Source organism: Balaenoptera physalus (assembly GCF_965194825.1).
Source record: "Balaenoptera physalus genome assembly, chromosome: 2".
In the NCBI taxonomy this organism is placed as follows: Eukaryota; Metazoa; Chordata; class Mammalia; order Artiodactyla; family Balaenopteridae; genus Balaenoptera; species Balaenoptera physalus.
Genome location: NC_138883.1, coordinates 106,683,997 through 106,707,461, shown reverse-complemented (window position 1 = coordinate 106,707,461; position 23,465 = coordinate 106,683,997). Strand labels below are relative to the sequence as shown.

Below are 23,465 nucleotides of genomic sequence, written 5' to 3'. Positions count from 1 at the left end.
AAGGAGTTTTATGCTTTTCTAGTACTGGGGGCTGAGGTGAGTGTTGTCAGATTCTGTGTGGTTTCTACTTCAAATCTCCTAGCCAAAGGGAGAAGTTTATTTTTCTTTTGCCAGTGTGTACTTGTAGCAGCCTGGGGGTATAGGGCGGATGCCAAATCCAGAGGCTGTGTATTGGGAGGCTATACCTCTCAGCTGAAAAATTAATGATTATTGCAGGCAGGGGTGATTTGGGTACCACTACATCTCTTTGCCTAGTGAGGCCCACAGTATCAAAGGCAGGTCAGGGATCACAGCTGTGACCTGCGTTTCTGGGTTGGTCATTGGTGTTTTTATGCCTGCAGAGGCTATGGTGGGGGGTCAGAGGTTGCTGACTGTCCCCACCTGCCCTAATCTCCAGTCCTCATTCCTTCCAGTTAGTGGGTATCTTCATCTTTTTCCCTAGGTGAGCTGTTCCTTCACAGGTTGGGAGGTGTAGGATTAGATAAAAGATTTCCAACCCACGGGACTTCCCTGGTGGTGCAGTGGTTAAGAATCCGCCTGCCAATGCAGGGGACACAGGTTTGATCCCTGGTCTGGGAAGATCCCACATGCTGCGGAGCAACTAAGCCCGTGCGCCACAACTACTGAGCCTGTGCTCTAGAGTCCGTGAGCCACAACTACTGAGCCCATGAGCCACAACTACTGAAGCCCGTGTGCCTAGAGCCCATGCTCTGTAACAAGAGAAGCCACCGCAAGGAGAAGCCAACGCACCACAATGAAGAGTAGCCCCCGCTCACTGCAACTAGAGAAAGCCTGAGCGCAGCAACAAAAACCCAACACAGCCAAAAATAAATAAAAAATTAAATCTTAAAAAAAAATAGATTTCCAACCCTTTTATGCAAAGGGCCAGATAGTAAATATTTTAGCCTTTGCAGGAGGTATTATCTCTGTCAAAATTAGTCACGTCTCCTGTTTTGAGAAAGCAGCCGTAAACAATATATAAACAATTGAGCATGGTTATACTCCAATGAAATTTACTTAAAAAAATAGCCCATAATTTGCTGACCCCCGAGATAGATGGTCTGTTTTCCGTGCTGCCCACCTAAACTGTATCAAAAAGTCTTAAGTTTCCAATGTCCTCTTGTCCCAATTTATAATTTGATACAGATTTTTTTCATTTTATATTCTATTTGTTATTTCAAAGATGATGATGGAGGTGAGTCACACATGTTGTCCATTTGCCATCTTTCCAGGAACCTCTAATGCCTGATTTTTTTTTTTATGTTCAATATCACATTCCATGATAAAGACCTTTAATGTTCTTTAACTCCACATCGATATTTAGTCTCAGGGAATGAATATCAATATCTGAAATCTAGTTTTTAATTTTGTTTAAGAATCCTCTCGTATGCTTATTTAATAGACAAAAAACACTCTTTTCCAGGGACAGTAAGGTTTGCATGAAGCCTGAGTTTCTTGGCTTGACTCCGTGTACTACCATTGCAGAAAGATTTTTGTGGCTAGAGAAAAGTAAGTTTCTTCCCAGATTCCATAACTTAGAAAATACCAGCACTTGAATCCCATTCAAGGAATAGTGAAGATTCAAAAATCTCCTTCTCAAGGTCATATTTTCAATAAAATCTGAACAGATGATGATAAGAGATGCTCCCTGGGTGGAAATTCAAGCAGTAAAAATAAAATAGTTTCTCTGTTCTAGACACCATGGATATTTCAGAGGTATAAATCCTGGTTCCTAGCTTCTAGGAATGAATCATGAAATTGATTGGTTCATTCCTTTTTTCAACACACATTGATTGAGTGCTTATTACATGTCAGATTATGTTCTAGGCTCCCCAAACACAAAAATTAAGACATGGTCCCTGTGAATATGTTTATTGTCTGTCAGGGAAGATAGATATGCAAACCAGTAATTGGAACAGAGGGTGATGAGGGCTGTAATGGAGAAGGTCACAAAGGATGATGAGTGAACTCAGCCCTCCTGGGAGCAGGAAGAATTCAGAGCAGCTTCTCCAGGAGTTGATGAATTTGAGTTGATTGAGTTAAATGACCAGGATTTTCCACCCATTGGGGAGGAGTTGGCAGAACATGCAGAGTCATGGAGCAGTGAAATCACAGGGGGACACAGGGAACTCTTTATGTCGCTGTATCCTCATAGTTTTCACTCTTAATGTCTGCATTTTAATTACTCTCTATGGTATGGAGTAATTGGAAATTTTGCTAAGATACACTTTTGAATTCCTGTAGAGAGAGGGTCTTACTTAATCCCTGTGTCTTCAGCACCTAGGACAGTACCCAGCTCATAGTAAATTGTGAATGTTTGTTGAATCAGTGATCCTTTAGCTAGTGAATGAATACAGCCAGGCTCTCAGATGGGGGTGTGGTATTTATTTATTTATTTATTTATTTATGGCTGCCTTGGGTGTTCGTTGCTGTGCGTGGGCTTTCTCTAGTTGCGGCGAGTGGGGGCTACTCTTCGTTGAGGTGCGTGGGCTTCTTATTGCGGTGGCTTCTCTTGTTGCAGAGCATGGGCCCTAGAGCACATGGGCTTCAGTAGTTGTGGCACGTGGGCTCAGTAGTCGTGGTGTACAGGCTCAGTAGTTGTGGCTCGTGGGCTCTAGAGCGCAGGCTTAGTAGTTGTGGTGCACGGGCTTAGTTGCTTTGTGGCATGTGGGATCTTCCCGGACCGGGGATCAAACCCGTGTCCCCTGCATTGGCAGGTGGATTCTTAACCACTGTGCCACCAGGGAAGTCCCAGGGGCTGTGGTTTTGATGTTCTGTACTCGGCTTAGAACCTCTTGTGAAATAATGATTTGAAAATACTATTCCTTTGTGAGGAAATAAGATGGTCCTGGAAAGATAGCACTCTGCTAGTCTTAGTGATGGAAGTAAAGATGGCTAAGAGAGACTCCTCATACAGTCATCTCTATCTCATTAAATGTTAAAAAAAAAAGTTTTGAGTAACCGGTGTCTCCTCTGTTTCTCTCACAGCCCCTTTCCATACACATACATGTCCAGTCCATCACCAAATCCTTTGCCTCTCTTTTGGAAATAAACGCTGAGTCTAGCACTTTTCTCCACCTCCATCACAGCCCAAGCCGCCATCATTATAGATGACCATTACTCACTGTAGTCACTTCCTTCCTTGTCCCCCTGCTTCTTTCTGTTAATGAGCCCTAATGGTCTTTCCTCCACCAGCAGCCAGAGCAGTCTTCTAAAGCATAAATCAGATCATAATCCCTCAGCTCAAAAGCCTCCACTGGCTTCCCACTGAAATATCCAAAGTCTTTACCAGGGCCTACAAGCCCCTGTATGGCCAGGCCCCACCTCTCTCTGACTCCATCTTCCACCACTCTTCCCCTTGCTCACTGGATTCTAGATATTCTAGGTGTGTACTCTTTCTGCCCGTCTCAAACTCGGTACACCCCCTCTGTAGGGCCTTTGAACTTGTTTTTGCCTCCATCTGGATTCCTCCCTTACTTCCATCACTTCTCAGCTCTAGTGCCACCTTGTCCAAGAAGCCATCCCTAATTCCCATATAAAATAGTATTAAGTAACACCCCTGTCATCCTCAGAGATGTTATATGTTCTTCTGCTTACTTTTTTTATGAACTGTTATTTCTCACTGTCTTTCATGGGGTCATTGTTTGTTTCACAATAATGATTCTTAACCAGAAAAATAGAAAATTTAATTTTTTTTACCGAGTGAAAATTTGAATTTGGGGATGGCTAGGCTCTACAATGGGAATTACTCTCTGCTCTACGTGGAAGCAAGAAGGAAGTGACCTGCAGAGCTGTTGCAGGAGGGGGCCTTGCAGTTCTTCCTCAGGGAAAATAGGCAGGGTTTAGTTGAGCCTCAGAAATTGCAGTTTTTAGGGATGCAATTGATGTAAATTTCTTTCCTATAAGTCTGTGATAAATAAGAGTGGCTAACATTTGTATATCAACGGTGTAACCTATGAAGTAAGTGTTTTCTCATCTCCATTGTATAGATAAGGAAACTGGAGTACAGAAAGGATAGGCAACTTGCCTGAAGTCTCACTTTGAGCCATTAGCAGAGCTGGGATTTAACTGAGTCTAGCCAGCTCCCAAGTCTGCCTGCTTGACCATCTCACTGCTCTGCCTGGGAGGGACGAGGAACAAAGGATGTTTTCCTGATGCCTGCCCCATCACATTCCCAGACCAGATTCAGTCTTAGCTGTACTAAGTGCTGCTTGTGGCACCATAGTAAGAGCTTTGTATTCTTTTCTTTGCAGAATATATACTCACCACTCTTGCAGGAGTTCTGGGAGCAGACTGTGTGAAATATAATAAAATGCATTCATTTGCCATACAAATCAGCCTTAAATGGGGCAGAAGGATTGAAGACCTCTCCCTGAGTGAATGATTTTGTAGATTATTGATTTGGGTAGCAGTTTATTTAAACATTAAAACCTTGAATGAAGTAACTTAGCCTGAAGAAAAATGTGTCAAGTGCAGTCCTTGTTATAGCTAGTTTTTCAGCCTCTGAGGACTTTGTAAACTGTCCAGATGTATTTATTTTTTTAAAAATATTTTCTCAAGGAAAAAAGAATGAATTGGGAAAGGGAGAATGGGATTTGTCTCCAGAAATTATAATCTCTTTGAAAAGGAAACTTTTGAAAGGGTATTTTGGTTTCGTTTGCAGAAGCATTCTGTCTTTTGAGCCAGTCCTAAAACATAAGATGTTGTTATTCAGATTCTGAAAAATGTAAAATGTCTCCCTGTCCCTTCTCTGTTGTCTGCATCCTCTTCATCCTTCTTTATTTCAGTTGGTACATGGACTTGGTATTCTTCCCAAAGGACTTAGAAGAGATGGGGCCACTAATTAACTGAAGTAATTGGTGTGTAGCGGGTGGAAATTGATAGTTCCTGCCTATGGTGTCACCAGATAACAATTAAACAAACATTAATGCTAGGTAGTTGTGTACGGTTCACAGAGCACTATTATACACACTTCCTTTGGATGACAATACTGCCGAATGTCGCTGTATTTGTCTCACTTGTGGTAATTGTGGCTCTATGGCTAGTGTCCAAACTTTGTGAGAACAGGGGCCCGTATGACATAGACGTTAAGAAGGTGGGCTCTGGATTCCACTGTTTGCCATGGTTGTGCAGATTGGGCAAATTGCCTTCACAATCCTCAGTTTCCCCATCTATAAAATGGAAATAATGGATTCCAGAGGGAATAAAAGAGCTAATATTTATAAATTTGTCAGTACAATGCCTCACATTTTTTTTTAACCTGCATGGTTATAAAAGGTCTTTAAGCCTTCAATAAATTATTGTGCTAATCTTTATATATTAACTAATTTTCCCTAAAAAGGCATCATTTGAAGAGAATCCCTTTCAGAATTATCAGTGCTTCATTTCTCAAGAAATGGGATGAGTGAGAAAATTAGAAAGGAGGAAAATACAGAGTTGATTAAAAACATAAGGTCCGTTATCTCATGGTGATTATTGTGATGCTGTAACATATTTACATTAGAGGCGTGTATATATTTTACCATCTTAATCCAGACTAGATCCTTGTTAAGAATGAAAACACAAACAAAGCAAAAGCAACTACAGATACATTGAAGAGAATGAATTGCCAAGTGTATATGTAATGAGTTCTGCTCTGTTGGGCACAAGGGTTCCCAGCTATATTTTAAGACTGAGATTTCAATGGGTGGGACTAGAAGATTGGAATAATTTGAGTAAAATATAAAACCATTCCACTTACTCATTTCTTTTTTTTTTTCTGTTTACTTTTTTCTTGAAGTATAGTTAACATATAATATTAGTTTCAGATGTGTAATACAGTACTTCAACATTTATATACATTATGAAATGATCACATGATAAGTCTAGAAAACCATCTGTGACCATACAAGGTTATTATGTTACTGTTGATTATATTCCCTATGCTCTACTTTACATCCCGGTGACTTATTTATTTTATAGCTGGAAGTTTGTGCCTCTTAATTCCCTTTACCTATTTTTCCCAACCCCTACCTTCCTTCCCTCTGGCAACTACCAGTTACTTCTCTGCCACATACTTATTTCTTAGTCGTAATAGCTGGCCCCAGTCCCTACCAGCCAAGTCTTTGGCCCCTGGATCTCCAACATAGGAGTTCTGATTTATGTGTTTCCCATCAGAACTTTTTCTTGAGCATGTTCCCAAAGTGTGAATATATGTCCACTAAACCTCATTCACCTCAAAATAGGCCCTTAAAAATTATCAAAAAATAACAAATCAGATGCCATCATATTTGCAAACAGTAACATTTTGGAATCAAAATGAAATGTGGTGAAATATGAATAAAGTCTGTTTTTTAGTTAATAGTGATTTCCCAATGATAATTTCTTAGTTTTGACAAATGAATCATGGTGACATAATATGCTGACATTGGAAGAAACTGGGGAAACAAAACTCTGTACTATCTTTGCAACTTTTCTGTATCTAAAATTAATTAAAACGAAAGGCTTATTTAAAAATGAAATTTGAGATAAATTTAAACTATTTCTTATTTTATATAGAAAGAAGCTGAATTTTAGAACTCAGGGACCTGAGTGACCAAAAGCTGGTTTCCTGGCCGTTCAGTACGGTGATACAGTATATATATATTTTTAAATAAATGTATTTATTTATTTTTGGCTGAGTTGGGTCTTCATTGCTGCGCGCGGGCTTTCTTTAGTTGTGGCGAGCGGGGGCTACTCTTCGTTGCGGTGCGCGGGCTTCTCATTGCAGTGGCTTCTCGTTGTGGATCACGGGCTCTAGGCGTGCGGGCTTCAGTAGTTGTGGCTCGTGGGCTCAGTAGTTGTGGCTCGCGGGCTCTAGAGCACAGGCTTAGTAGTTGCGGCGCACGGGCTTAGTTGCTCCGCAGCATGTGGGATCTTCCCGGACCAGGGCTCAAACCCGTGTCCCCTGCACTGGCAGGCGGATTCCTAACCACTGTGCCACCAGGGAAGTCCCGGTGATACAGTATTTGAAAATGTATTTAGAAACTTTAATTCACTTAACCAATGAGCTCTTGCATAAAAGAAAATATGAGATTTTCCATTTTTTGCCCTACCATATCCTCATACACATTGTTAAAATCTGTCACATGGGGCTTTCCTGGTGATGCAGTGGTTAAGAATCCGCCTGCCAAGGCAGGTGACACGGGTTCAAGCCCTGGTCCGGGAAGATCCCACATGCTGCGGAGCAACTAAGCCCGTGCGCCACAACTACTGAGCCTGTGCTCTAGAGCCCTCAAGCCACAACTACTGAGCCCACGTGCCACAACTACTGAAGCCTGGGTGCCTAGAGCCCGTGCTCCGCAACAAGAGAAGCCACTGCAATGAGAAGCCCACGCACTGCAACGAAGAGTAGCCCCCGCTCACCACAGCTAGAGAAAGCCCATGCACGGCGACAAAGACCCAGCACAGCCAAAAATAAATAAATAAAATAAATTTATAAAAAAAAAAAAATTCCGTCACATGGGGTCTGAAGGGGTGGCTACACTAAGGGGTCTGAGTATGTGGCTAAGAAGTGGAGTCTCTTACCCAAAATCATCTGGCCTAAATTCAGCCCAGTTCTATAATGCCGTTGTATTATGATGCACGTCCTGGAACTGGCAGTCATGTGGAATTAGAGGTCATGCCCTGAAGATAAGTACAGGTGGGGGTCTCAGGAACACAGACTTTTCAAAAGGAATGCCAGCACTTCGGCCCCAAATAATGTTTGAACCCAAATGAGTATACCTTGGCTGCTTGCTCACTGACTTTGGAACCCAGACTGGCAAAGAAGCCCATCTCTGACTGGTTGAGTTGGGAATTTGATATCTCCTGTTGGCTATTCTGATTTCCTACACCTGGTCATGCTCCCTGCTTTGAGTTCCTGCTCTGCTCCCAGGCCTCAGCACCCCACCTGCTCTCTCCTAGCTTTCCAACCTCCTGACTTTCCCACTAGTCATTGGCTTTGCCTTTTCCACCTGGCCTTGACAGCTTGCACTGGCCCTGTCCTGCAATGCTTATTGGCTCTTGACTAGTAAATCACCATGGACAGCATGTGGTAGTGTCAGGAGACAAGACTGCCTTGTCAATGAGAATATAAACTCCTTTAAAAGGACTAACACCCCCTTGTTTTATTGAACCAACATCTATCCTGGTTCTGGGAAGCATCACCACACGTGGCCAGCAGGTTGATTCAGCATCGATGATCCCCTCTATCTTTTTCCATGAGCACTAGCTAGACATGACCTCATCTTAGTTCTGGCTCTGATTGAGAAAAATCCCAGTACCAAGAAAAACGGCAGACTTGGAGTTGGACGATAGTGGTGTGAAGTTAAACTTTGCCAGGGAATTCTCCTCTTTGAGTCTCAGTTCTCTCATCTATAAGAGGAGGCCATTTATTAATGGCTTCATTAATAAGATTGATTAAGATTTCTGAGTAAATACACCCAACAGTAGTCCTAGTTATTTCCTCATATATGATGGAATTAAATTGTCATACAACAATACCAGAAGTGAAAGGAACTCAGAGTCCTACAGGTGCCTGGACCCCAATTTCACATTTGAACAACTCCTGATATCCCAGGAGATACATTACATCAGTAGATTGTGGAATTAATGAATGGAACTATATTCGCCAATTTAATCAAAGAATCTTATAGGATAGCCTCCTCTTCTAACTTGTGTTATTTCAGCCTGAAATTTCTTGGCATTGACATTCTTGCGGTAACATCATCTCTGAGCTAGAATGTAAAATTTTATAAAGAGCAAGACAGCAGTTTTGTTTGAAACCTAAATATGTATATACTGAAAAAAAATACACTAAGATGTTAAACAGTGGCCATATTCTGGAATTATGGGTATTTTAATTCCTTTTTTAAATTTTCCTTTTTCTCCAATGAACATATGGCTTCTATAGTCAGAAAAACAAATAGGTTTTGTTCAATTTTGTTCAGTTTTTGTTCACATATAAGAAATGAAGAGGATGAGAGAAGAAAGAGTTGGAAGGGTTTAAGTAACATGTTTTTGTTCATTCTTTCAACAAATGTTCATTGACCGTCTAATATATACATGCTTGAATTAAGTCTTTGCCAGAGGTAAAAGTAAATCAGAAAGTTGACCTCAATTAACTTGGAATTTAACTGGGGATATACAAATGTATACTAAACATATACTATTAGAGTCCATGCACTAAAGGCCCTATGAAACCCTACATAAGGAGCTTTGGCTTACATAAGATAAAGGTCACCTTGGGGTTGTTAGGAAAGGCTTCATTAAGGAGGTAGCATTTGATTTGGCCTTTGGAGGGCAAGTAGGATGTTGATAAGTGAAGGTGGCAAGACGAGATTGTTGTTCTTCATCTATTTCCTTTTTACTCCCGGTAGCCAGCTATGAGAGAATATAGAGATGGAAACTCTCTAAACTCCCAGTGGTATGAAGATGGGCCTGTGAAGAGGAGTAGAAATGATGAGGTTGAGGACAGGAATTCCACTCTCCTCATCTTTGTATTCCCAGTGCACCAGTCTGGCCATGTAGAGTCTCTGTGCTTAGTGAATGCTCAGTAAATGAGTGAATCAATGACTGACAAAGTCATAAGCCAAAGTGGTCAGTAGTAGTGTTGGAGGAGGTCATCAAGTGGGCACAACTGCCAGTTGACCGTGAGCTGGACCTGGGCAGTCGGAGGCTCCTTATCCCCTCCGTGTCCTTGGAATGTACGTTGTGGAACATTCCCACTGTTCCAAGTGAGAACTGTTCCAAGGATGCAGCCTTGAGAGAGTAAGGTGATGTTGCGACCACCTGGACTGTAAAGGTGACTGAACCCAGTTAAGGCCTCTGGGTTAAGATTCTGGTGGGCAGGTGTGGAGATCCTGTGGCTGCCCAAGACAAGCTTCATAAGTTCCCTTGCTTATTGAAACTGCCACCTACTAACCTGGAGTGATCTGCCTCTTCCTTCAGTCTCTCCTTGCCCTCTATCTATGGGGGCAAATTTGCAAACCATGTAGTTGCATTGAATTTTTCTAAATGTATAGACTTACTCAGATTCACTTTCTAGGAGGGAAAGTAAAATATGTCATGTGAGTTTGTAAAATGGCTATGCATTTGCCACTGTAATGTTCCTTGCTCCCCTGTGTGTGTATACCTGCTCTGCAGAGGTGCTCCCATTAGTCTCTGAATGTCCTCCGTCTTAACTCTGGGAATCAATTTTTTAACTGTAATCCACTACCTCCACTCAGCTGTACTTGCTGAAGACCACATCTGTGCCTTGTCCATGGTTGTTTCCCCAGGGCCTAGCAAATAGATTGCTCCCAAGTGGGCTCCACATAAATATTTGTGAAATGAATGGATACCTGATGTCTCATGATAAAGTGACGCCACAGACAGCTGTGAATAGATATGTCAACTTGACTGTAATTGACTGTGGACTGGGGGAAGTTTAGGCATCTGTTAACTGCCCGCAAGTTCATCTGGGGGCCTAAGTTGGGTCATTGTTTACAGAGAATGGAATTATATTTGAATAGAATATATAACATATTATTTTGGATACCAAAGAACAAACCAGTAAATACAATTAAATGCTATGGGATAGGACAGTAGGATCACTCAGAACTTCCCTCATGGGGTTCCAGTTGTTTGAGAGAGCCTCAGTTTGGTCTGGACAAACATTTTGGTCTACCCTCAGAAAGTGACAAAGTAGAGAATTTCAGTGCACTTCCTACATAAGAAAAAAACCATGAAATGAAAATTGTCTGAAACCAAGTTCCTTAACATTGCCCTGCCTTTGCTTAAAACAGGCTCCATTAGCCTTCCTGATTAAACCCTCTAAAACTGCACCCATACATACCCATGACTCCAGATTAATAAAGCCAGTGATCAGTTCTTAACCCTCACCTTGCTTGGCCTATCCATGCATTTGACATGGCTGATTACCCCCTCTGACATTTTTTTTTCACTTGGTTTCCGATTTCACTGACTGCTCCACCTCAGCCCTCTTTGCTGGTTCCTCCTCATTTCTTGCCTCGCGTTGGGGTATATCAAGACTCAGGTGTTGGGCCTCTTCCCTTTATCTTCACTCCTTTCCTCATTCTGTCTTATGGCTTTAAATACCAAATAAGTGCCAGTAATTCTCAAATGTATCTCTAATACAGACATTTCTATCCAGCTGACTTCTGGAAGTTTCCAATTGGAGGTCCAGATACCTCACTCTTAATATGTCCATCATTCACTCCTTTCTCTCACACCCTAAATCCAATTCAGGGTGTATCTTGTTAGACTTATTGTGAGAAGTGTATCTAGAATTCTACCACTTCTCACTACTTCCGCTGCTGCCTTTCTGCTGTGAGCATCCATCCCCTCTCGCTTGAATTACTGCCAATGTCTCCTAGCTGGTCCTCTTCCTTTTGTACTTGCCCCCTGCAGATCCTTCTCCATCTAGCAGCTGTAGTGATCCTTTTAAAACATAAATCAGATCGCGTCACTTCTCTGCTCAAAACCCTACAGTGGAGCCCTATCTCACTCAGAGTAAAAGCCGAAGTCCTTACAATGGCCTGTAAGTTGTTATGTGATACAGACCCTTCCCACCGCCCATTTCTTCATCCCTTCCTACCCTCCTCCTCATTCTGTCTGCTCCAGGTGCACTGCCTCCTTGATTTTTCTTGAGCATGCCAGAAATTCTCCCATCTTAGGCCCTTTGCACTGCCTCTTCCCTCCGCTTGACGGTATCTTCATGGCTGTCTCCCTCATCCTCAGATCTTTGCTCAAATGCCACCTTCTCTGTGAAACATGTCCTATCCTACTCCTGGGCCTGTGAAGAGGCCCTCTTAGTCTGCTTGGCACTAATCAATTTCTAGCATATATACTTAATGATTATGTCCATTGTTAATTGTCTGTCTCTGCTCTACTTTGGGCTTGTGAAGACAAGGATCTTTGTTATGTCTTTTTTTTTTTCATCAACAAACCCCAAACATCGAGAACAATGCCTAGCACATGGGTAGTCGATTAATACTTGTTGAATGAATTAATAGTGCCTTCCTTACTCTTCAGACTTCCCCTGTAGCCAATCACTCATCAAATCCAGTTATTTACACAAGTCCCTTCCCTAACCACACCCATCACACCCATTGCCTAGATTCTTAATTATCTCTCACCTAAGCTGTTGTTCTTTACTGTCTTCTGGACCAAATGAACACCTTCCCTAAATTTATTTGCAAAGTTATCTTTGACCATGCTGAACTCCTAACTTCAGTGTTACCCCATTGCCCGTTTGATGAAATTCTGACTTTTTTTTTTGGACACATGGCATGTGGGATCTTACTTCCCCGACCAGAGATTGAACCTGTGCCCCCTGCAGTGGAAGCGCACAGTCTTAACCACTGGACCCCCAGGGAAGTCCAATTCTGACTCCTTAGCCTGGCCCCAAGGGCTTCTAACTCACCAGCCCAGTGTCACCGCCCACCATTCCTCTCTACAGCTCCTCTTCCTGCCAGATGACCTTACATTCCGTCTCCTAGTGGCAAGTTACATTATCTTCCTCTGTGCTTTTGCACATGCTGTATTCTCCCACCCAGGAAGCCTTCTCTCCATGCTCCCATCTGTTCTCCAGTGGCCTGCTTAATGCTTTGTGGTCTGGATCTCTGTTCCTTAACGAAGTTGGTATTAATGATACACTGGCCCTGATGTGCTCATATGGCTCCTTTACACACAGAACAAGGAACTCTGGCCAGTAGGTCTGTTTTAGAAGATACTACAAGGAGTGAAGAATAAATGCCCAGCTTAAGGTGGGAGGAAGTGAAAATACCTGAAATGTCATAAAGATTTAATTTGATTTCCTCCTTAAAGCATTTCCTGACCCTTTTGGCCTGAAAGGCCTCCCACCCTGTGCTTTCTCACAGCACTTTATTATCTATAGCACGCAAATGGCAGTTCTTTGCATACTGCCTTGTGATGGCTTCTTGACTATTCTCTAGAACAGTTTGATCGTGTACTGCCACTTTCTTTCTCACATGTGTATTTTTGCTCTTTTGCCCTCTGTGAGGACAGGAACTATGTCCTACACTTCTGAGTATCCTTCGGGGTGCGTGTCCAAGCTCCTTGCACAAAGCAGATGCTCGTTAACACTGGCGCTGCCAAGCAGGACATCATTACCGTGCGGTCCCCACACTGGATGGTAATGAGGGCATGAACTGCCTCTGCTTTTCACTCTGCCGTCTGGACTTTTGCAGACCCTGAGTCCGAACCCCAGGGGTCCCATTTTACAACCTTCCTTTGAATTAGGATCGTGTAGCCCAGCCCCAGTCCCACTCCAGTCTGGTCTTTGTGCTGGTCTTTGGCAATGCTCCAAGGGACTAATTTTTCAGGAGCAAGACATGATGATCACCCCTGTTGTGTGCTAGCCAAGGGCTCAGTCCTAAGCTCTTTTCTCTGTCCTCCACCAAAGCCCAGACCATAACTTTTGAGGGGAAGAGGAGGAGAAGGGAGTGAGGAAGGGCAGAAAGGGGCAGTGGCAGGCATGGGTCCCATGGACTCAAGTTCCAATCTCAGTTCTACTGCTTCATATATGTTTGATTCAGGGCAAGACGCTTAACCTCTTTGAGCCTCGATTTCCTCACTTAAAAGCTGTGGGTAGGAAATTCTCGCTCATCGTCCATTTATGAGGAGCATCTAATGTAGTGCGTGACCCAGAGTAGACACCTAGATGGCAGCTGTTGCTTTTATTTGCAAAGCATGACCCCAGTCACGACAACATTTTTTCCTCATCATAACCCTGTGAGACCAGTAGGGTGCACGTACTGGGCCCCTTTTACAGATGAATAAAGGAAGTTTGAAGAAGTTGACTGGTTTTCTTATTATCACCCGGAAATGTTGTGGCAAAACGAGATTGAAAATCCAATTCTTCTGTTTTCTAATCCTAAAACACTGATATATTTATGCTTGATATGAATAAAGAAATGTCTTTAAAGTACTTAGCGACTGACTGGTAAAATATTTTACAGCAGTTTCAGGTACAGCATGGTGTGTTCTTTAATTGGATCCTTGTATGTAATCAGTTCATTTTATACAAACTCATGGTTGGATATTATTTTTGAGAAGGAAGGTTTAGTTTTTCTCTCAGTACTTTATTCTATAAGTTTTATCACCAACTCAACCTATAATAACCTAATGTATTTTTTCATTTTCTTAACAAAAATGTAAGGAATTTCTTTATAAAAGTAGCTGAGGACTTCCCTGGTGGTGCAGTGGTTAAGAACCCACCTGCCAATGCAGGAGACACGAGTGCGAGCCCTGGTTCAGGAAGATCCCACGTGCCACGGAGCAGCTAAGCCCGTGCGCCACAACTTCTGAGCCTGCGCTCTAGAGCCCGTGAGCCACAACTCCTGAGCCTGTGTGCCATAACTACTGAAGCCTGGACACCTAGAGCCCGTGCTCCGTAACAAGAGATGCCACCACAATGAGAAGCCCACTCACTGCAACAAAGAGTAGCCCCTGCTCTCCACAACTAGAGAAAGCCCGCGCGCAGCAGCGAAGACCCAGTGAAGCGATAAATAAATAGATAGATAGATAGATAGATAGATAAATAAATGTTTTAAAAAAGCAGCTGAAACTTTTTTTTTTCCTGAAGTGGGTCTCCAAGGAAGCAAAGAATTGCCAGACAATTTTACTTTATTCCCCCTCCGTATAGGAGGCAAAATGTAGTCTTATTAAAATCCTGAGAATGAATTCACTTAAGCTCCCCACTGCAAGATGTTTTTCTGACAAGTTCTGTCTCAGAAAAGTATGTTGTACCACTAATTAAGAAATTATTTTGACAGGGTGAATGTTTTGAAGATCTGTGTTGTACACAACCTAATACAATCTAATTTTCTTCCAGTGTAACAAAATATGTGGATTTAAGGAAAAAAAGTATGGCCAGCTAATATCAATAATAGGAGTGCTTCAATTTTAGCTGAGAAGAATTCAGGAAGCAGCCAGCCAATTTGTCTAGGGAAATTTGCTCTTGGCTAAGATGGTATAAAAGGTCTTACCCTTGGGCAAACCATTTATTTAAAAAGTTTAGAAAAATTATTTTTTTCACTGATGGTAAGATTTTTCAGAGTTACCATTTCTATATGCAAGGATGCAGGATGGAGGTAAATGGTTTGCTCTCAAGAAGGTAGCAAATTGGGAGTGTTTTTGAGTATTTACAGTTAAGCTCTGAGTTTTAAGCATATTCTGGACTTGAAGCATATTCCAAGAAGAATTTCAGGTAAGTTGGGCATCTGTAAGTCCCCAGCTGGTGACTTATCCTAATGTGTGTGTGTGTGTGTGTGTGTGTGTGTGTGTGTGTGTGTGTGTGTATGAAGGAGAATAACTCTAAATAATCCAAAATATTTATTTTCTCTATTCATTCCTTTCATTTCTAATCGATGGTGCTGTCAGAGTCTAGGTGATAAGACCTGTAATAAAATGAATACTAAGTAAGTGCCTACTTAGAACATGAATTTTTATATTACAAGTTTTGTAACAATTTTCATTATAAAATGAGAAATACATTCTTGAGCTTTGTGTAGGGGAGTTATCCCAAATAGTACCTAGGAATACAAAGGCCACTAAAAATTCCCATACATAAATGAAAATAGTGTTTCAGGTCAAAAGCTAGTAAGGCTCTCAAAATTATTAGTACAAAACAGATGGGGGTTATTTCCATGTTTTTAATTGAATTAGTAGGCCTGTACAGAGAGGCTGTTTCTAGGTGTTTTGCTGTGTTCTACAGGACACTGGGCCCTAAATACCACTGAATCAAATTGAGCACTTTCAGAAAATACCCACTCCCTGGCCACAGGCCATACTAACTGAATGAGAACTTGCCTTTCAAAAGTTCCTCAAAAATTTCTTGATGAAAAGGGCTTAGTGATGGGGGAAGTGAGGGAGAGGAAGTAATCTAGAAGGACTCTGGTTTTCTAGCCTGGGTTACAGGATACCGTGCCAAGAGAGAAGCAGCTTTCAGAGGGAGATGATGTGGTCAGTCTTGGGCAGGTTGCATTTGAGGTGCTCTTGGGAATCTAGGTGGAGACAGCTCATAGTTTGTTGGAAAACATGGATCTGGAGCTCAATAGAGAAGTCCAGAACAGAGACATGCATTGTTGACTTGTCCATTGGTGGTTGATCAATTAAGTAGCAGACATGAGCAAGGTTTCCCATGGTGAGAGCATAGAACGTGAAGAAAGCTGTGATCTTCAATTCATAAAACATTTTCTAATTACCTGCTATGTGCCAGGCATTGAGCCAGGCACTGGGTGATCAAAATGAATGTCTCTTCCCTCAATTAATTCACTTTTTGGTTGGGAAGAAAAATGCACAGATGAATACAGTTGACCCTCGAACAACCTGGAAGTTATGGGCACTGCCCCTCCATGCAGTTAAAATCCAAGTGTAACTTTACAGTCAGCCCTTCCTATCGGCAGTTTCTCTGTATCGGAGGTTCTGCATCCGTGGATTTAACCAACCTCTGATCATGGAGTACTATAGTATTCACTATTGAAAAAAATCCTTGTATAAGTGGACTCATGCAGTTCAAACCCGTGTTGTTCAAGGGTCAACTGTGTACTGGAGAATAATAATGTTCTAATGGTTTATGGTGGCGCAGGTGCTGGGATACCTGAAAGGAATGGTCAGAAGAGATGGTGTACTGGAAGCCCTTAATATTTGAGATGAACAAAGCAAGGGATAAAACAAGAAGTAAATACTCTCAATAATCAAGGTGGTTTGTCATGCTTGGGGAAGGGAAATAAGGAATTCTCAAAGAATTGCCAGATTTAGCCCCCCAACCAAACCAAACCAGGCAAAGTCAGGATGCCCAGTTAAATTTGAATGTCAGGTAAACAATGAATAGTTTTTAGTATAATTATGTTTCATGCAATATTTGGGGCATACTTATGGTGAAAAATAAAACATTGTTTATATAGACTTCAAATTTAACTGAATGCCCTACTATCATGAGTCAGTAATGATACTTATTATATTGTTCTTTCTACTGTTTTTATTGTATACCATTTCAGGAGTGCTTTACAGCATTCAAAATGTTTTTATAACCTTATGGTTGCCCTAGGTATGTTAAACCAATGTACCTTCTCATTGGAAGGATTGGTCAGAAGAGGGGGTGTATTGGAAGCCCTTGATATTTGAGATGAACAAAGCAAGGGATCAAGCGAGAAGTAAATCAATAATCAAGATGGTTTGCACACCTGAGGAAGGGGGATAAAGAATTCTCAAACCCGCTTCTACCTTAGGCTTGTCAGATCTACCCTCCCCAAATGAATATGTTTGCATTTGATTACTGTTTCTTTCTCAACAGCATGTTCTCCAAAAACGTAATTGTTTCTCATTTTGATACCCTATTTACCTTCATTCAGTGTGCAAAGTATTTTCATATAACTATGTCATGTGTCCTCACAACAACCCTAAGAGGTTGGTAGGGCAGAGACTAGTACATTCATTTCCATATAAGAAACAGACATGGTGAGGTTCAGTGACTAGCCCAAGGTTAAAAACTTGATCGTGGGGGGGTGAGACCCTAACCCATCTCTACTGACTTGAATGCCAGTGCTTGTTTATTATGTTACGCTATCTCTAAAAAAAGATAGAAATCCGTCGTATTGAGGTTAGCTTCTGCATTCTCAGATTTTTCTTGATAGGCAAACATATCCTCTAAATTATATTTGAACAGGCTTAAAATTTGGGGCAAATGATAATAGAGCAATGTAAAGGGGGATGACCTTCATAAATTAGCTACATTTATAGAGGAATAATAAAAATCATTGAACACTTCCAAATATCTCATGAACAGCTGCCATTAATGAAGCCTTGAAATATTCTTTATAATTATATGTTGATCACTAGATGTATTCTATTCTTATGACTTCCATATTTGGAAAAAACATTTGCATAACACAGTATAGCAGTTTGTTCCTTGGTGTCTGTAGCCTTCTAAATAATTTCACAAATTAAAATGGCTCAAGAGGGACTTCCCTGGTGGCGCAGTGGTTAAGAATCTGCCTGCCAGTGCAGGGGACACAGGTTCGAGCCCTGGTCTGGGAAGATCCCACATGCCGCGGAGCAACTAAGCCTGTGCACCACAACTACTGAGCCTGTGCTCTAGAGCCCGCGAGCCACAACTACTGAGCCCGTGTGCCACAACTACTGAAGCCCGCACACTTAGAGCCTGTGCTCCACAACAAGAGAAGCCATCACAATGAGAAGCCCGTGCACCACAACAAAGAGTAGACCCCGCTCGCCGCAACTAGAGAAAGCCTGTGCACAGCGACGAAGACCGAACTCAGCCAAAAATAAATAATAGATAAATAAATTTATTTAAAAAAAAGGCTCAAGAAAAGAACATTGTTTATAACTGAAAAATTAATAGTTCATAAGTATTTATGTCAACTATTACTATATATTTGCTTGGTAATGTATTCCCTATATATTTTATGGGACATGAATCTGATCTCTGAGAGTCTAAATTGAGGTTAGTAAATCTATCATAACAAGGATACTAGATTGCTATTAGAAAAACATAAAGGTTTTTACTTCTAAGTTTAATACCTAATGAATGTCTGTTTTTTGGGTTATTTTTAAGTTGCTAAAAATAGGGGCCCTGTTTGGTAGGTAAAGAATCCTGTTCCTAAGCAATCTTCTGTTTTCCATCACTAGCCACTGTTCCTCTTTCAGTTTCTTTTTCTGCTGCTTTTAGCTCATGCTCAATAAATGATACACATATTTTCATGTTAAATTCTATGTTCTTTTTTAATTTTATTTTTTTTCCTGGTTTCATAGAGTGTTATGAAAAACTGCTCACTTTAAGAAATTGACAGGTCTATTAACAGAGAGCTTTATGTCTAAGAGTCCAAGAAGTTAGGCCTTCTGGATATTCAGGAATTGGAGGGTGTCAGACCAGTCATTTTTATTGCAGACTAAAATGATGGCTACAAGGAGATGGGCTCACATTATCACTTTATATAAATCACCCAGCTTGTCTTTCATTTCTTGCCTTCCCTTAGAAATCAGAAAGCTCAGAGTTCTTACACTAGAAATAAGAAAAGAGCAGAAAGCTTAAGAGACTGAGTCCAGTCCAGATTGTGTCTCAGGGTATCAAGGGACGTATAGGAAGACGTGCACGTCCCATCTGATTAATTTCAAAGAGTAAATATATTTCTCAAACAATGAGCATGTGTTTTGTAACCACACAAACCTGGTTATAAATCTCAGCCCTGCCATTAACTAGCTGAGTGGCCATGGACAGGTTGCTTAACCTTTCTATGTCCTGATTTTTCATCTGTAACATGGTGACATCAGTGACAATTCTTATTCTTCTGATGGAAAAAATAGAGGTGGTTGGGATCCAGAATGGCCCATCAACTGGGAGAGTTTGTTGAAGATCTGCAGAGGGGGCATTCCAGGAAAATGCATACTATTTATGTGTAAGTGGACTTCTTCCCTGGTGAGCTGAAAGCTTAGACAGCTGTGCTTATCTGGCCTAAGACCCAGAATAAGTGTATCCTCCTGAGCCCCTTTCCTCTCACCCATTTTATCTGGGCATTTGGAATCTTAGCCCTCTGATGGCAAGAAGAAGCACAAAGATAAAGCAAAGGAATGGAGCATCTTCTCCCCCACAGACTAGAGTAACACTGTCCTATCCTCTGTCCTCAACCCCAGACCCCTCTCATGAAACCCACCTGGTCCTGCCAGGCTGGAGGAGTGGCAAAGGGGAAGCAGACCCAGGCCCACCTTGTGGTACAAATCACATGGATCAAGGCCTTCCATTCAGAAAATTCAAGAAGCCTAGAGATGCCAAAAGAACCAGGAGAGGAAAAAGCCAAGTGAATGAGCCACGTGATTGAAGACTCTTTCCCAGATTACTGTGGCCCCTCTGTGTGTTCTCCTTCCTAATGATTACAGCAGAGTTTCTCACCCACAGCACTGTGGACATTTGGGCTGGAAATTCTTTGTTGTGGAAGCTGTTCTGTGCATTGTAGGATGTTTTGCAGCATCCCTAGCCTCTACCTATGCCAGTAGTACCCCACTCCCAGTTGTGACAAATAAAAATGTCTCTAGACACTGCTCTGGCAATGTCCCCTGGAGGGTAAAACCACCCCCCAGTTGAGAACCACTAGTTTAGAGGAAGGAGGGGATCTTGAAATTTCTCTGGAGGTTGGGATAAGTCACTGATGCCTACACAGCAGGATTAAAGACAGTAAGGAAAGTGCCCTGCACAGTGCCTGGGACCAATGTAGTGCTAAATAAATTGAGCTTCATCTTGTTCCTCCCTCCTGGAGTGAATACTGTGGTGTGCCTCTGCATCCCCACTTGAGGCCTGCAAGACTCCGTCCCCGAGCTACCAGGAGCACTGTCTGCTGACCGCTCACAGTGTGTCTCTCCCTGTGCATTGCCTTCAGCTGAAGGGTGCTGCCTCTCTCCAGCCACATCCCCTCCCCAGGAGCAGCCTGTAGCCAATAACTGGTCATTGCAGGGGTATAAGTCCTGGCCCCCTTGCCTCCACTGGGGATGTCCCTGAAGGGCCATCTCCGCTTCAGAGCTCCCTGTGGGATCACCCGAGACTTCTGTGACTGCACTGTGTTGGCGCTGCTTCCTCGCTGAGTCCCGCTTCCCTCACTCCTCACAGGTGTTGTTCCTGCGAGCTCTCCCCATCAACCTCCTGCCCACAAACCTCGGCCTTCCAGTCTGTTTCCCAGGGAACTCCACCTAGGCCATGCTCCTTTGGAACCATGCTTTATGGGAATCTGCCATTTTTTAGTGAGATAATGCAAGCCAAGTCCTCAGTACTGTAGTAACTGTAATAAGTATTAGCTATTATTATTATCCATGAATTTATCCATCACATTATTTAAGTTATGTGTATCTTAGATTTTATCACTTCCTGTGGGTAATGTGTTTCTGAGGCAGTTATCCTAATAAACTGTATATCATTTTTCTGCATATTATGCCTTTCAAGAGTCATGGCAGCTAGCTCATTCTCAGATGAGTTCTGGTGAACATATCTGCTCATATTGGTGTTCTCTTAATTTTGTAAGTTCTGGTCAGAGGTGGTAACTCCCTTTTAAGATGTCTCCAGTGAGCACATTGAGACAAACTCCTGAGGGATCACAGCAGGGTGGGGAGGGAAGATTTAAACCCCATTCCCATTCCAGGTTACCATAAATTTTGATCTGTACTATTTCCACACTGTACCTCACTTGTGAATAATAGGTTGTTTTTTTCTTTACTCTTGCTGGATTAGAAGTTCTTGAGGGGTCATCTTTGCATCTCTCTCCTCCTTTCCATCTTCACTTGAACACTTTTCATCACAGGCTTTTAGGTCACACTGCCTGAGGTATGGGCTGGAGGAGAGGGGTTTGAGATTCAGAAGGCAGAGAAGGAGTGATCAGCTGAGGCACATAAACAAAGCTTCTCTTGCTGGAGGATGTGAACCCCAGGCTTCTCAGTGGGTGCCCAGGAGCATGAGACTCATAGCATAAACACAGACATTTTTATGGAATATAATTAGACATAAATTCACATAACATTTATCAAGTTCTTAGTACATTCCAGAGCATTTTCTCTGACCTAACTTTTCTAATCATTTCCTAATGTCCCACTAAGGTAGGCCAGTCATTATCCTCATTTTTCAGATGAGGAAATTAAGATACAGAACTTACTCAAACTAGAAAGGTAGAATTCAAACTCACATCTGCTCAATTTCAAAGAGTTCTCCAAATGACCACTATAAAATTTCTCAGGTGGTCTGCCCCAAACCTTTTCTATGAAATTTTATGGAACAGAAGACAAATCTTATACAATTTTAAGATAAAATTATGAGAGAACCTTCCAAAAAAGCCATTTTGGGTGGAAGCAAGTCACTTCCGGTTACCTCTTCTGGATCCCAGTTCCCTCTTTTGATTTTAGAGGAAAATCCACTTTCTCAATCTTGGTTTCCATGAGGAGTGATTTTCCTTAATACATACTCCTGGCCTTTGTTTTCTCACACCCTGGGGAGGGGGCGTGGCCCTCTGATTGGTAAATGGGGAAAGAGTAACTAAGCATGCTCAGCTGGCGGTACCTCTGTTCTTTCTCTTGCAAGTGCCCCCCTCCTTTTTTAGAGAGCAGTTGGGGTCCTAGACTTCTCCATATGCTGTTCTTTCCTGGGTGGCTGCCACATTGTGACTGAGTGGGTAATAAGCCTTCCTGGCTCAGGGGTTCAGTGGTCTGGTCCACTGGACTCTCACCTAAGCTATATTCTTTTGCTTAGCTTCTGTGAGTAATACAGGTGATACTTGGCCTCTATCTCAACTCTTCTGTTTCTCAGATTGCTCAGAACCTGGTTGGGAAAGGAGGATTATTTATTGCAGACTCCCTTGGAGCCCTCCACACTCCTGCCTGCTAGGAGTATTTGGGGATAGCTTGGGAGTTCCTCCCAAGTAGGATGTCTACTCCTCTCTAATTCCTCTTTCTCCCTCTTAATCTTCCTCTGCCCAGGGTCCACAGCAAGGAGCTGAGTAAAAATTTTTATTATCTACATGTCTTAAGTTTCTTGAGTATGGAAAAGTAGGCCTCAAACCATGAAAATCTTTTCAGAGTTGCTCTGGTTGTTTCAAAAATGGTATTAATAAAAACAACATATGAAATTGACCATTTTCATAGGGCACCTGTGGTAAGGTTTTTGTTGTAACTGACAAACAAGGTGCAGAATATTCCATGTATAATTTAGACCCCTTCCCTGTGGACTGCTCTGCTGGTTTTGTATATAACTTCAGTTATTATTGCCATTAAGAAAAGATATTGTAGGGACAAACTCATTTTTTAAATAGATTGTTATCTCAAATTAAAAAAGATTACGGGAACTGGCAATCAATGCAGCCATCTAATTGCTATTTCTCCAATTAAAAATTAATATACAGAAAGAGCTGCCTGGAACCAATTGGTCTTTAGATAATTTTGAAATGAGGGAAAAAAGGATAGTTTAAAAGCAGAGGGCTTGAGTGGGTGCAGGCAGGGTTTGTGGTTCCCGGTCTCCCTTTGCAGTAAGGCTGCAGGAACAGGCGTGTTCCTGACCTTGCTCCGTGGCTACCATGCCCAGGACTGACTGGAAACAAAGGAACGCTGAGCTCGTGTCTCATTGTTCCTCCTCTGTTGAAGATTTATGTATAAAATCACTGCATTTTGTGATGTACTGGAGAATAGATGGCAGGTGTCATTTTCGTACAGTGCATGTCATTTCATGGAAGCGGTAGAAAATGTGTGTGACGGTGCTTGTGCTAAAAATGTTCCTCTGTTCTTTGAGGATGTCAGTGATGCCATCCCAGCTCCTTCTCTTCTGCAGAACTTCATTTGCTAAGCAGCGTTCAGATAGATGGGGACCAAGGAAAATGAAAGCAAAGGAAGACTCTCGTGTCTTGAAGATAGGACGTCCTTCTACTTGGTTCACAATAAGCCTCTTTAAACTGAAA

At 42.0% G+C, this 23,465-nt stretch overlaps 1 pseudogene across 1 annotated transcript in view; it reads left to right on the top strand.

Annotated features, from left to right (window-relative positions):
- Positions 1-23,465, top strand: part of LOC309653894 (riboflavin kinase pseudogene) — a 257,336-nt pseudogene that overhangs the window by 164,467 nt on the left and 69,404 nt on the right. The gene's annotated exons all lie outside the window — the stretch shown is intronic.